The sequence below is a fragment of the Molossus molossus genome, unplaced genomic scaffold (assembly GCF_014108415.1).
Source record: "Molossus molossus isolate mMolMol1 unplaced genomic scaffold, mMolMol1.p scaffold_m16_p_7, whole genome shotgun sequence".
Taxonomy (NCBI): Eukaryota; Metazoa; Chordata; class Mammalia; order Chiroptera; family Molossidae; genus Molossus; species Molossus molossus.
Window position 1 is genome coordinate 85,931,860 of NW_023425401.1, and position 15,704 is coordinate 85,947,563.

At 36.0% G+C, this 15,704-nt stretch overlaps 1 protein-coding gene across 16 annotated transcripts in view; it reads right to left on the minus strand.

Moving 5' to 3' along the window:
* The window catches only part of CADPS2 (calcium dependent secretion activator 2), a 592,189-nt gene that overhangs the window by 206,075 nt on the left and 370,410 nt on the right, over positions 1-15,704 (minus strand). The window lies entirely within an intron of this gene.

Genomic DNA, 15,704 nt, shown 5'->3' on the forward strand with positions numbered 1-15,704 from the left:
GTATTTTTTTCTTTTTACTTTTTATTTATTTCTAAATTAAATTTATTGGGGTGACATTGGTTAATATGATCATATAGGTTTCAGGTGTGGGTTTCTATGTTACAAGATCTGTATATTACACTGTGTGCTCACCATCCAAAGTCAAATCATCTTCCATCACCATATATTAGGCCCCTTTCACCCCCCCTAGTCCCCTATTCCCTTCCCTCTGGCAACCACCACACTGCTGTTTGTGTTTATGAGTTTCTCTTTTATATCCCACATATAAGTGAAATCATATGGTTCTTAGCTTTTTCTGCCTAATTTCACTTAGCATAATATTCTCAAGGTCCATTCATCTTGTCACAAATGGCAGTATTTCATCCTTTTGTATGGCTGAGTAGCATTCCATTGTGTATATGTACCACATCTTCTTTATCCAATCCTCTATCAAAGGACACTTCGGTTGTTTCTGTGTCCTGACCACCATGAATAATGCTGCAATGAACACAGGGGTGCATATATTTTTTGGAATACGTTTTCAAGTTTTTCAGATATATACCCAGTTGCTGGGCCATATGGTGGCTCTATTCTTAATTTTTTGAGGAATCACCAGACTGTTTTCCATAGGGACTGTACCAGTCTACATTCCCATTAGCAGTGAATGAGGTTCCCTTTTCTCCACAACTTTTCCAACTCTTGTTATTATTTGTCTTATTGATGTGGCCATTCTAACAGGTGTGAGGTGGTATCACATTGTATTTTTGGTATGCATTTCCCTAACTGCTAGTGAGGTTGAACATTTTTTCATATATCTATTGGCTGTTTGTATGTCTTCTTGGGAGAGGTGTCTGTTCATGTCCTATGCCCATTTTAAAAATTATTTTTATTTTTTTTCTTCTCACCCAAGGACATTTTGCACTTATCTTCAGATACAGCAGGAAGAAGAAAAGGAGGAAGAGAGAAACATCGATGTGAGAGAGACACATCGACCGGTTGCCACCCACGCAACCCCAACCAGGGCCGGGGACAAACTGCAACTGAGGTATGTGCCCCTAGCGGAAACCGAACCCAGGACTTTCTGGTCCGCGGACTGATGCTCTAACTGCTGAGCCAAACTGGCCAGGGCCTATGCCCATTTTTTGATTAGGTTGTTTGTTTGGTGTTGAGTTTTATGAGTTTTTTAATATATTTTGGATATCAAATCTTTGTTGGAACTATTGTTTGTAAATATCATCTCCCATTTGGTTGGCTGCCTTTTTGTTTTATTGTCAATTTCTTTTGCTGTGCAGAAGCTTTTTAGCTTGATCTAGTCTCACTCATTTATTTTGCCTTTACTTCCCTTGTCTTTGGAGTCAAGTTCATAAAATGTTCTCTATGGCCAAGGTCCATAAGTTTGGTACCTATGTTTTCTTCTATATAATTTGTTGTTTCAAGTCTTACATTTAGGCCTTTGATCCATTTTGAATTTATTTTTTGTACATGGGGACAAATTGTCATCCAGTATCATTCTTTTGCATATGGCTTTCCAATTTCCCCAGCACCATTTACTGAAGAGGCTATTTTTGCTCCATTGTGTGTTTCTGGCTCTTTGTTGAAAATTATCTGCCCATACACACATGGTATTTTATCTGGGCTCTCAATTCTGTTCCCTGATCTGTGTGTCTGGTTCTCTGCCAATACCATGCTGTTTTCATTATCATAGCTCTGTAGTATAATTTAAAGTTCTCATAGTGTAATATTTCCAGCTATGTTCTTTTTTCTCAGGATTGCTTTGGCTATTCAGGGTCTTTTGTGATTCCATACATGTCTGATAATTTTTTGTTCTATTTCTTTAAAAAATGACTTTGGGGTTTTGATGGGGATTGTATTAAATCTGTGTATTGCTTTGGATAATATAGCCCTTTTACCTATAGTGATTCTTCCAATACATGAACATGGGGTATTTTTCCCTTTTGTTGTGTCTTTTTCAATCTCTTTTAATTATACTTTGTAATTTTCAGTATATAGGTCTTTCACATTCTTGTTAAGTTTATTCCCAGGTATTTTATTCTTTTGGTTGTAATTGCAAAAGTACATTTTTTTTTTCATTTCTTTTTCTGAAGTTTCATTGTTAGTATACAGGAAGGCAGTGGATTTTTGTACATAGATTTTGTATCCTGCAACTTTACTGTACTTGTTTGTTGTTTTGAATAGTTCTTTGGTGGAGTCTAAGGTTCTCTCTATATAGAATCATGTCATTCTCAAAAAGTGACAGTTTTACTTCTTCATTTTCTATTTAGATGCCTTTTATTCCTGTTTCTTGCCTTATTGCTCTGGCTAGGACTTCCAGAACTATGTTGAATAAGAATCTTATTCCAGATCTTAGAGTAAAAGCTTTCAGTTTTTCACTATTAAGTGCATTAGCTGAGGGTTTATCATATATGTACTTTATTATGTTGAGGTACTGTTCTTCTAATTTTATTGATTGTTTTAATCATAAATGAATGCTGTATCTTATCAAATGCTTTTTCTGTGTCTACTGATAAGATCATCTGATTTTTATCCTTTGTTTTGTTAATGTGGTGTATTACATTGATTGCTTTGTGTATGTTGAATCATCCTTGTGCCCCTGGAATGAACCCCACTTGATCATGATGTATTATTTTTTAATGTATTGTTGTATTCGATTTTCTAGTATTTTGTTTAGGATTTTTGCATCTGTAGTCATCAAAGGTATTGATCTGTAGTTTTCTTTTTTGTGTGTTATCCTTGTCAGGTTTTGGTATTAGGGTAATAATGGCCTCATAAAATGTGTTAGAAAGTATCTCCCCATCTTCTGTTTTTTGGAAGAGTTTGAGAAGGATAGGTTTTAAATCTTCTTTGAATGTTTGGTGAAGCCATCTGATCCTGGACTATTAATTTTTAAGAGGTTTTTGATGGCTGTTTCAATTTCTTCACTGCTGATCAGTCTATTTAGATTTTCCAATTCTTCATAATTTAGTTTAGGAAGGTTATGTATTTCTAAGGACTTGTCCATTTCTTCTAGGTTATTGAATCTGGTAGCATATAGTTCTTTATAGTATTCTAGTATGATCCTTTATATATCTGTGATGTCTGTAGAGACTTTTCCTCTTTCATGTCTGATTTTATTTATATTAGTCTTTTCTCTTTTTTCCTTAGTGTGTCTAGCCAGAGGTTTATCAATCTTATTAAACTTGTCAAAGAACCAGCTCTTTGTTTTATTATTCTTCTGTATAGTCTTTTTGTTGTGCACCTGAAACATTCTCAAACATAGACCATATGCTTGAATATTTTATTCAATTTTGCTCTAATTTTTATTATTTCCTTTCTTCTGTTGACTTTGGATTGTTTTTATTCTTTTTCTAGTACTTTAAGAAGTAACATTAGGTTGTTTAGTTGGGATTTCTCACTTCTTGAGATAGGCCTGTAATGATATAAACTTCCCTTTTATTACTGTTTTGGCTGCATCCCAGAAATTTTGATATGTTGCATTGTCACTGTCATTTGTCTTCACATATCTTTTGATCTCACTTTTATTTATTTTTGATCCAGTCACTTTTTAATAGCATATTGTTTAATATCCACATATTTATGGGTTTAATTCCTTTTTGTAGTTGATTTCTAATTTCAAGGCACTGAGGTCAGAGAATATGCTTGGCATGATTTCAATCTTCTTGAATTTGTTGAGGCTAATTTTGTGACCCAACATATGGTCTATGCTTGAGAATGTTCCATGTGCACTGGAGAATGTATCATCTGATGTTCTGGGATGAAAGACTCTGTAAATGTCAATTATGTCCATTTGGTTTAGGGTGTCATTGATGGCCAATATTTCTTTTTTTGTTGTTGTTACAGATATTTCACTTTTTTTTACCCCATTGGCACCCCCCTCCCCACCCCACCCCCGCCCCGTCCCCGGCTTAGTCGTCCATGTCCATTGGTCATGTATACATGCATATAAGTTCTGTGGTTTATCTCTTCCCACCTCCCCCCACCCCCTCTTCGGAGGGATGTCAGTCTGTGCCCTACTTCCATGTGTCTGGGTCTGAATGGCCAATATTTCTTTATTGATTTTCTGTTTGGATGATCTAGAGTTTCCAAAGGAGTATTAAGGTCCCCAACTATGATTGTGTTTTGATCTGTTTCTCTCTTTAGTTTTGTGAGTAGTTGCTTGATATATTTTGGTGGTCCCTGGTTGCATGTATATATATTAAAAAGTGTTATGTTTTCTTGATGTAGTATAAAATGTATATCTTTGTCTCTTGTTATCTTGAAATCTATTTTGTCAGATAAAAGTATAGCTACACCTGCTTTTCTGTAGACGATATTTGCTTAGAGAATCATTTTCTGCCCTTTTACTTTTAATCTACCTTGTTTTTGCACCTTGTACATAGCTATGGTTGGGTTTTGTTTTTTGATCCACTTTGCTACTTACTCTCTGCCCTTTATTGGTGAATTCAGTCCATTTACTTTTAGAGTAATTATTGATGTACAAAGATTTTCCATACTGTTTTATCTTTTGTCTTCTGGTAGCTCTGTGTCTCCATTGGTTCTTTTTCTGTCTGTTGTTTTGTTTGGTGGTATTCCATACTTCTTTCCTCTTATTTATTTATTTATTAAGCTATGTGTCTTAGTTTGGGGATTTTTGTGTTTGGTTACCATTAGGTTTATAAAAAATAAAGTTGCATATAAACAGCAGTATTTTTCTTTTGAGTGAATCTGATCTTCATCCTCCTTTGTAAGTTCAGACCTCTACCCTCTCCCCTTTTGTGTTTTGTCACAAATTATCCCTGTTTATGCTTTACATTTTTTGGTGATTTTACTCGCAGTCTTGCGACCTTATGGTCTTTGTTTCAGGTAGAATAACTCCCTTAAGTATTTTCTGCAATGGAGGTTTTCTGGTGATAAAATCCCTCAGCTTCTGAATGTCTGGGAAAGTCTTTATTTCTCCTTTATATTTAAAGGAAACTCTTACCGGATATATTATTTGTGGCTGGTAATTTTTCTCTTTCAGGTATTTGAATACTTGGTTCCACCCTCTTCTGGCTTTTATTTTATTTTTTTGGTACGTGCCCCTAGCTGGAACCGAACCTGGGACTCTGGTCCGCAGGCCAATGCTCCAACCACTGAGCCAAACCGGCCAGGGCCCTCTTCTGATTTTGAGAGTTTCTGCTGAGAAATTGGTTGATATTTTGCTGGGTTTTCCTTTGTAGGTCACTTCTTTATTTTCTCTGCTTTGAAAAAATTTTATTTATTTTTGTCAATAATTTTTGACAGTTTTAATACAACGTGCCTTGGAGAGGGCCCTTTTGGATCGAGGTAACAAAGTGTTCTGTTTGCTTCTTGGAATCGAGGACCTAGTTCTTTCCATAAGTTTCGGAAGTTCTCATCCACTATTTGTTTGAATAGGCTCTCCATTCCTTTCTCCTTTTCTCCTTTCAGTATGCCTACTATTCTAGTATTGCTTGTTCTGATAGAATCAGATAGTTCTCGTAGAGCTCTTTTATTTTTCTTTGTGCTCGGGTCTCTCTCTTTTTCCCTGTGTCATTTCTAGAGTCCTATCTTCGATATCACTAATTCTTTCCTCCATCTGGTTGTTTTCTGTCTCCTATGCTCAGTAGTTCACTCCTGATCTCCTTAATTGCAGGCTTCATTTCCAGGATTTCAGATTGGTTCTTTCTCAAAGTTTCAGTCTCTTTAGTAAAGTACTCATTTTGTTCATTAGTTTGTTTTCTGAGTGTATTTAATTACCTGTCTGTATTTTCTTGCATCTCGTTTAGTATTTTCAGAACTACAATCTTGAAATCTCTGCCATTTCTATCACATATTTCTATGTGTTCTGGCTTGCTTTCTGGGGATTTTTCATTTTATTTTTCTGAGCTTCTTCATTACTGTGGTTATGCATGGTATTTGCTGATCTCCTCTGTCTAGGCATGTATGCATATGTATGTATTATTGGGCCTTCTTTAGCAGCTTCTTCTGAAGAAGTCTTTCTACTATTTTCCAATAGATGGTGGTGAATCACAATAATTTTACCTCTGTGATCTCAGGAACTTGATCTCCACAGCTTCCATAAGACTGTACAGTCATACTGCTTGGGGAAGGGGTTTGTTTTGACCTTAATGGTGACCCTAACTTCTGCCGGGTCCTTCCCCAAGCACCCCACCTGGGGATCAATCACGGAGGGAAACAGAGGTTCCACTGCAGTTACTCTCAGATAAGGTGCTCCTCCACCCAACACCAAGGGTAACAGGAGGCAACTTTTGGGAATCCAAGGTGTGGCAGGGCTGCATGGTTGCATTTCTCCATCTGAAACACCACCGCCCAATGGTGGACAGCCACAGGACAGAACCCTGGTGGTCTGTCAGGACTCTCTGTTTGCTCTGCTCACCCTGCTGGACTGCCCACCACCACAATCTGTTCCTCACCGCAAAGGAAGTCCGGCTTCCTCCCCTCTCCTGGCTGAGCCTCCAGCTCCCAGCTGCAGGGCTGTGTCTGTGGCTGTCTGAGCTTTCCTCTCCTCTGGCCACTTTGATTTATTCCCGCCTTTTAGATGCTTCAGTGCATGGGTCTCTCAGGCAAGCCTCCACATTGAGTAGGGAATCTTTGTTGGGTTAGAGTTAACTTTTTAAAATTTCAGGGGGAGAGGCTAATGGCATCTCTCATACTGCCATTCCTCTGACGTCTGATCTTCAGTATTATTGTCAGGCATACTTTCTCCACCCTAGTCACAGACTGTGCCAGATGGGATAGGCCTGTTCACATGGAGGTCCTGCTGCTGGCGGACATATGCAGGGAGAAGCAAAGAACAGGTACTCCCTATGGGCAACTCACCTTCAAGGGACAAACAGAGGAAAGGGCTGATCTACACATGACCAGTTCCTGCTCTCAGGCTAATCAATAAGATAAGTTAAAAAAGGGGATAGAGATGAGCCAGGGTTATTACTGTCATGAATGCCCTTCCACATGAAAGCAAATATTAGGGGTACCGAATACGTTAGTGCTTTTTCAAAATAGAGATGAAAGAGTAAAAACAATCTGGTGGAGTTGGGGAAAGAGGGAAGGGGAGAAAGAACAAAGAAAAACAGAGAACAAAAACACAAATGAATGATTCTCTTGAGTCCTTTTCATTTTTAACTGCTATAAGCCCAATGTGCCTTTTACTTTTTTCATCTGTAAAATAGGAATAGCAGTATTTGCTCTGACTATAAAAGACAGTATCATTACCTAATCCAGTGAAATGATGTCTGTAAAACAGCCTTTGAAACTAAAAACCACAATGCAAATCAAGGCATCATCACCGTCATCATTATTATTATATTAGTTGTATAAAATTCCAAAAAAAAAATTCAATCTAACTTTTTTAAAGGATTCTTTGGAAAGCTTGGGGAAAGTGGCAATACATTTTTCAACTTCGTCCATTTAGAAAAAAGAACCTTTCAAAATGTGGGGCAAGGATATCTTTTTCTAAAGTAAAATGTAACTATGATACCACACAAGTTACAACAACAAAACAACTAGTTCTTCTCATTCATCAGATAAAAGTAATATTTCTATAGAGTACATATCTTATGCTTCCCAGCTACTGAGTTCCTTAGGTTCTTAAGAAATTGGTATTTATCAACCAACCAAAAATTCCAGACTACTGTAGGAAAGTGTACTTTGAGGATCAGTTTCCCATTCACACATATTTATTTGAAGGAGAATGAATAATAAAATAAAGGCAATAGCAGTAAATGGACCATGTACAATCAGGTTGGAATTCATTGGGCTAGGCTTGTAAAATGTTTTCTTTTCCTCCTTTAACTTAAAGCTTAAGAATTCCACTTATTTATCTATTTGCTTATTAAACTATATTCACAATGCTTCTGCCTATAATAAATGCAGAATACAAAGAAAAATGAAGCAAAGGTAGTCAACAGAAAATAACTTTTGTCATTTACAAAACATATTCAGAATTTCAAGTCTTAGATTTTTTTGTTAAAATTGACCTTAGTGATATCTTTGATTATTCACATACTACTAAACATTGAAGTTTTTCTGCATAATTAATGATAAAATGTCTTGACAAGTTTGATATGTCCAAAGTGAACTACACTTTACCTTCTTTTAACCTCTTCTTCTTACATTTTTTCAAAAGAAAATATCTTGAAGATTACTTAATACTGCTTAAATAATGTCACATTTATTACCAAGTTCTCTATTCAAGAGATAAAAATATTTTATATTTTCAGGGAATGCTTGCGCCATCTACTGGAGAAATATATTATCCCTTTTGCCAAATAACTAAAACACTACTTCCAAAGATAAATGTGAGGTAGTTCCTTTTAAAATGCAACTTTGAAACAAAATCAGGCCCTCTTCTCTCTCTCATTTTAAGGCATGTGTCAGTATCGTAAATCAGCACCTTTTCCTCAATGTAACACAAATATACATTCGTTCAAATAACTCAATATTCCCATCTTAATGGAATAATTTGACAGTTACACAGTGACAGGCAAATGTAATGTGGAAGTAGATGAAGGAAAGGAGATATGTAACCATTTTGCACCTAGTTTTAAAACAAATATAAGCAGAGGGCCTCTGCAATTTAAACATATAGCTAGGGCCCTGGCCGGTTTGGCTCAGCAGTTAGAGCATTGGCCTGCGGACCAGAGAGCCCCGGTTCCGTTCCCGCTAAGGGCACGGACCTTGGTTGCAGTTTGTCCCCGGCCCTGGGTGGGGTCCGTGTGGGTGGCAACCACTCCATGTGTCCCTTTCACATCGATGTCTCTCTCTCTCTCTATTCCTCCCTCTCTTCCTCCCGCTCTATCTGAAGATAAATGCAAAAATGTCCTCTGGTGAAGATAAAAAAAGACAACAAAAAACCTTAAACATACAGCTAGGGATAAAGATTAGAATTTTGTTATATGAATTTGTAAAATATGAAGATTACTTCACAAAAAAGAATGAAAGCCACTCTAAAGGTATCTCTGAATTTTTCTTTTTTTCAGTTCAGAAGCAGTCAGTTTATTAACTGACCAGATTACAAAAATAACCATGGTAGATACTTGGTCCATCCTTCTGATGAGCCTCTGGATCCAGTTTTCTTCCTCCAGCATCTCCACCTTCACAAAATGGGTGGTCTTTTTCTTTATTCCAACTCATGGAAGAGAATTTGAAGGGCCATAAGAAGTTGTTTGCTTCTCTGAAGTGTTTTAAACTGTACTGACCTCATGAATCAGATCCTACATGCAGATGATGGTGTATTTACCAAGAGATCAAGCAATCAATGTGTTATTGTCAGGGCAATTTGCTTTTTGTTGATTTTTGCCATAAACACACTTATAGTTCAATACATTTACTGACTTCAGGTTTGGGTATCCCATGCAATATATGGTTTTACAATCCTCAGCATGTTCATTGAAGCCTTGCTGAGCTTAACAAAGGTGCCACTGAAGATAAGGCAAAGGTGTAGAAGCTGCAGCACTTGTCAAACCTTTGTGCTCATACCATCTGGTCCTGATGACAAATACCAGCTGAAGATTACTTCATACTGTTTACAAAGGTACATAAAAGTTGCCAGCTTTTCTTGCCATCCTAGCCATTTGAATCTCAGTTCTGTACATCTGCCTATATTCAACTGGGGATTGAATTCGCAACCTAGGTATGTGCCCTAACTGGGAATCGAACCCATGAACTTTCGGTGTATGGCACAATGCTTCAACCAAATGATCCACGCTGGCCAGATCTAGCTTTTTCATAATAAGCTTCCTCCTTGCCTTCTGAAGGATCTTTTGGGCAAACTTATTTCTCAGGCACTTGATCTTCAGCTCTGCGAAGTTCCTTTGCTTTTTCGTAAGGGTTTCTGGCACAGCATGAATCCGCTTCTCTTCTGCACCCTCCATGGCTCCAGCTGGAAAAGTGCTCTAAATGTTTCTTAATAACAACCCCAATAATAAGATGGAGTGTAAAAATACCAGTACATAAAAGACAATAACCTGTAAATATATACTTTTTCCAATTCTCTTCATAGTGGCACCTAAATAGCAAAAGAACTGAAGAGAAATTTGAGATCTGGTCATTTTCAATTAAGAAGTGTTATTTTTTCCTATAAAAAGCAACATTTTGCTTAGAAGGTCCGTATCATAATTACATCCTTGGGTGTGGCACTTGATTTTGTTGCTAGCACATATATATTTACTTTTCTGTGGGATGCATGAATTATTAGAAAGTTATGAATCATACTGTTACTGTAACTGACTAGAATCCAAATAATTTTCAATTTATCGGAGGGCTGTTTCGTACTTCCTTTGCTCTACAATTAGAGAAAATAGAAATTCACTTCACAGACTGGAAGACCTATCTTGGAGTCAGTGTTCTTCAGTGATATTTATTTAATATTTACTTTATGCAGTTTAGGACAGAAGATATGCTAACCATTAACATAAGGCAGAAAAAAGATGAAAAGTGGAGATCAACTACCATGGGAGTCCTTGCAAGTCAGAGAGTCTCAGATAGATACCATAAGAGAATAAATGATCCTTAATGATCAAATAAAATTAAAACATATTTATGAACTCTACTCTTAAAAGCAATACAAAATTGTAGTAAATATTAAAGGAATTTTCAATAACTTAGTTTAAAATTTAAACAGATTTCCAGTGAGACTTATTTTGCTAGCATTCAAGTTAATTAACCTTTTAATTTGATCTAAAAGTTAAAAAACAAACATAAAACAAAAGAGTAAAATGACAGACTATAATATTTGAATATATTCTGTCATAACATACATTTTATACTGATATTCTGAAAATAAATATTCCCAATGCATTTCATTATTGTTTTCCTTATAACAGGTTACATATTTTAAGATTTACCAAATTCCAGGCATTGTATTTTGTACTTTATATATATTAAGTACTACAACAATCCTATAAGGTAGGTATAGTTATTGCTATAAAACTACAATAAACATAGTTTATAACTTGTGATACTTTTAATACTACAAAAATATTCACTAAATATTTATACTTAGACTTTGCTACCAGATTCACTTCACAATTATAGTTAATTGTGAGGGAATGGCGTCCATCTACTGCACACATAAAACACTGACCTGTAAGATCTTATCACTTATATATAGAGAAGGTGGCCTTGCTCTCAGGACAATCAGACCAAGACCACAACTTGAATACTGGGAGAGATGCACCCTGGTCTAGTTGCTGGTTTGGTTGTGCATGAAAAGGTAGTTACTTATAGAGGAGGCCATTTCCTGGTGGTTGCTGTTAAGAGTCTTCATTTGGAGAAAAGACTAAGAGCAAAATAGATAAACAGGCCAGAATTCAGCAGAATGATGGCCAGCTTCACTGATAGTGTCTTACATTATTCTTTGTGATGACTTTGTTCTCCCTCAGCACAGGGGCTTTCAGAAGCTCTAACTACTTTAACTGACCAAAGACACAAGGAAGGAATGTCTAAATGGAAGAGGGAAAAAAATGAGGGGAAGGCAGGGCACATCTGAGTCCTGGCACAGGAGGAAGGATGTGAGAGAAGACTTCTAGGGAGGGAAAGCCCACACTCCAGTTACCCATGTTCCTGAATAGTCTTCTCCCAACTAACACATTGGAGGTTTAGAGTTCTTTTAAGAGCAGCGGGATTCTCTTCTAAAAGTTTTCACTAACTCTCAGGAACAGAGGAACAAAATTCACTACTTATTAAAAAGGGAATTAGTATAGTCTCTACATGAATATTACACTTACAAAAGAATTCTAAAGCTGGTCTCTGTTTTTCCTAACTGTAAACAGAGGTAATGACTGGTTTCTTAATTGCCCCAAAGGATTATCCTGAGGATCAAATACCCCAACAGATATGGTAGCTCTTTTAATAAGTGTAAAGATTCTGTAAAGATGTAAAGAAATACTGTCAGCAGCAGTTTTATGTTGAAATCTAAGCCATGCCTTATCATCATCACAAGGAGTTACATTTGAGAAATTCCATCACTTGATTAATTTATCTATATAATAGAAAACAAATAACATCTTAAATTTTCACTTGATTAAAAATTGGGGGTGGGGGGAGATGGGAGGTGAAAGTGACTAAGGAACTAACTGTTCTGACTCATATGAACCCAGCTGTATAATCATGGCCAAAAAACCACGTTCAATTTAATTCTTCAGACTCATTTATTGTTAATATAGGAGAGACATCATTCCTAAGAAATAAATTTTCACAATATTTCAAGCATATTTGATAATTTTTAACCTAATGATTTTTCAACAGTTAGCATTTTAAGTGTCAAAATCCACTTATTCTAATTCAGTGGTTCTTTTTTTTGTTTGTTTTTTTTATCCTCACCCGAGGATATTTTTCCATTTTTTGTAGAGATAGAGTGGGAGGGAGAGAGAGGAAGGGAGAGAGAGAGAGAGAGAAACATCGATGTGAAGGGACACATCGAGTGGCTGCCACCCGCACGACCAACCAGGGCCGGGGACAAATTGCAACCGAAGTACATGCCCTTAGCGGGAACTGAACCCGGGTCTCTCTGGACCGCAGGCCGACGCTCTAACCGCTGAGCCAAACTGGCCAGGGCTAATTCAGTGGTTCTTAAATGTCAGCAAGCACTGAAATCTTGCAGAGAGCTTGCGAAAGCACATATTCCTGAGCCCCACATCGAGTTTCTGATTTAGACCAGGCCTGAGAACCTGCATTTCTGACATGTTCTCAGGTGGTGCTGGTGCTCCTAGTCCAGAGACCACACACTAACCACTGATTAATCTATACCTATTCTGCAACCTAAACAAACAAAAACAAAATCTCAGTCATATATGAATATATATTTTAAAAGGTATTTTACCTAAAAGTATATAATGAGTTAGGTTTTCCCTATAATAGTACTCCAAAGAATTTTTCTAACTGAAGTAAACCAAACAAACAAATAAAAAACCACATTTTTCTCTTTTCTTCTGATACAGGTGAGGGAAAACGTAGGTTTATGGTTTTCATCTGGAAATAATACAAATAAATAATATAATAATTAATTAATAATAGTACAAGTATAAATTCTCACATATTCACAACTATAAACCTACTTTGCCCACCCTGTGTTTAATTATAGGGCCCTCAAGTGGATGGAACCATTACTGACAGAAAAGAAAACTGTAACAATTTTCAAGGGGACAGAGTTATTATAAATTTATCACTGTATTTGCCAGAATGCCCAACCTGGCGCTTTGCCCGAGATACACTCAGTACAGGTTAACTGAACAAATACCCACACACTTTAGAACGTCCTGTCACTCTTTCCCGCGGTGCTTTATTAAACAAAAACACTAATGTTGGGCCAGGTAACCCCAAATCTCTTTTAGCTCTTAAATTCTATGCTGGTATAAAGTAATCCTATTTAGAATACAGCAGAGTATAAAGAAACAACTAACAGGAATACCAATACTATTCTGTGCTTTCCATTCTCACCATCATAAAGTTCTTCAGAGTTGTGATGGCCTTGTAATAATAATTCATTCGGAGTTTAGAAAGAAAATGATTCAGGCTTAATGAATATACTACAAGGTGGTTAAATGGGTTCTGGATCCACACTTGCCCCCCCCAGCGCAGGACTACTGGAGGTTGTCTATTTGTACCTTATCTTAGAGGAATTCTTTAGGATAAAATAATTTTTTTCCTAGGTGTAACCAAAATACCTTTACACTATCCTCCAGAGAAATTTGTGTATTATTTTATGGTGCTATAATTCATTTAAAAACTTACCTGCTGAATATAGTTACTTCGATGGGGATACAAGAGATCAATACACAAAAGGGCCTTAGTCAATGCCACAAAAGGAATACTGCTAAGTAAAAATTATTTAACTTACAGCGCTGGTAAAGAGGCTTGGAGCTTAAAGTCTTGATACTGACTAAACCTTATTCTTAATAATTTTCTTACCTGCATGTATGTATCTTCTGCCTGCCTCCCCTCCCATCTACTAGCATTTATATACACACACCGTCTTTACTTTTCATCATTCTCCTAATTTCAGAAAAGACTCTTCTATTTTAAATGTATATTCACATGTTGGTTTTTGTTTTGTTTTGTTTTTTGTAATATTTGTAATCACTCAAATCAACAATCTCATTTCGTATAACAAAAGGAAAGAAATTCACAGGACAGAAAAACATAATTTGGTGGCACCACACAATGGCATTGTAAATGCTGAAGGGGGCTAATGAACACATTTACCACTTTGCCTTTTCCTTAAGTACATACAAAATACTCAGAAAAGTCTTGTTATTTCATGCCAATTAACAAATTGCTAACATGTCATGTTAATAGAAAAAGCAATTGACCTAACTAGAAGGGCTAATTAAATGGAGTAAGATAATTAAACGATTCTCAATATGTAATCAAAAATTATGGCTGGAAGTGTTTCACAATGTTGTCTTTTTGTTTTCAAGTATCTGCCTATCTGCAAAATTCTAATCAGTGTGTCCATATGCATAAAAAACAGATCCAGTGCAGATGTTAATTTGTTGCATGATAGAAATCAGGTGTTCAATTACAAATAATGGGGTGTATGAGAGAACGTCCAAGATTTCCATTTAGCTGAATACATGCATCTCAACCGACAAGTGATTGCAAAGCATTCATACTGGAATTAGCTACTAACATGCACCCAAGGCACATCATATTCAGCTCCTTTATTATCCTCATTATATAATCTTCACAACCCTGTGTGTTCCCTAATGTACCAATCATTAATGAGTTTGAATATTTGGTGATCTAAATTCTATTTATTGTACCTGAATTATTTTAAAAGGATGATTTTTATTTTTACCTAAATTCTAGAGCACTTTAACATGAGGCATTTTATTTCCCAATCTTACATTTAAACAATCAAAATCATTTGTTTTCGTACAAAGGTTAATTCCTTGAACTAGGACTATTTTACACTTTTGACATGAAAAGCTTATTTCAACAACGCTCTTCCAATATAGTGGATAAATGTTACTTTTGGAAAATAACTACACAGAGGGTATCAAAAATACTCACATGGATAAAAGACATTATGCAGATTTGCTTTTTTATATAAATTACTACAAAGACATGGGATTAAAATGTACATATGAATTACGACATTCACCTTGCCAAGCCTATAGTCTGATGCAATTCTGAGAGGATGAATAAATACCAGACTGATGCTGAATTATACGTCCTATATCAAGACCCAAAATTTAGTATTTGCAAATTAGTTATTCAACAACTAATAAGGCCATACCTCTTAAGCCTTAATGTCAGATAACTACAGAGGAGACAGTGAGAAGAATCATTGTATCAGATGGCAGAGTAACAGCAGTGTATATCTATGGAGCTTCATTAATTAAAAAAACATATAAAGTGTAAGAAAAAATGTAATTATTTTCATTATTATTTTAATAAAGTCAATTTCAAAATATGTATCTATGGTCCCTTACTCATTAAGAAAATAAATTCTATTTCTGAGTATGTAGCAACTAGCAAAGCCTCAAAAATTTATTTTAAATTAAAAATAGATAGGGATAATCTCTATAAAGAGATGCAAAAATAGTGACCTTATCGGTCAAGTCTGGCTTGCAGACATGCTTTGAAAGCATAGCATTAAAAATATATGTATATTTTTAATTTCTTTTCATGTTCTCTTGATTCTCTTAATGCTGACTATTCCACTCTTCATGCCTTTATACTTAATCAGCTCACATATTTATTTG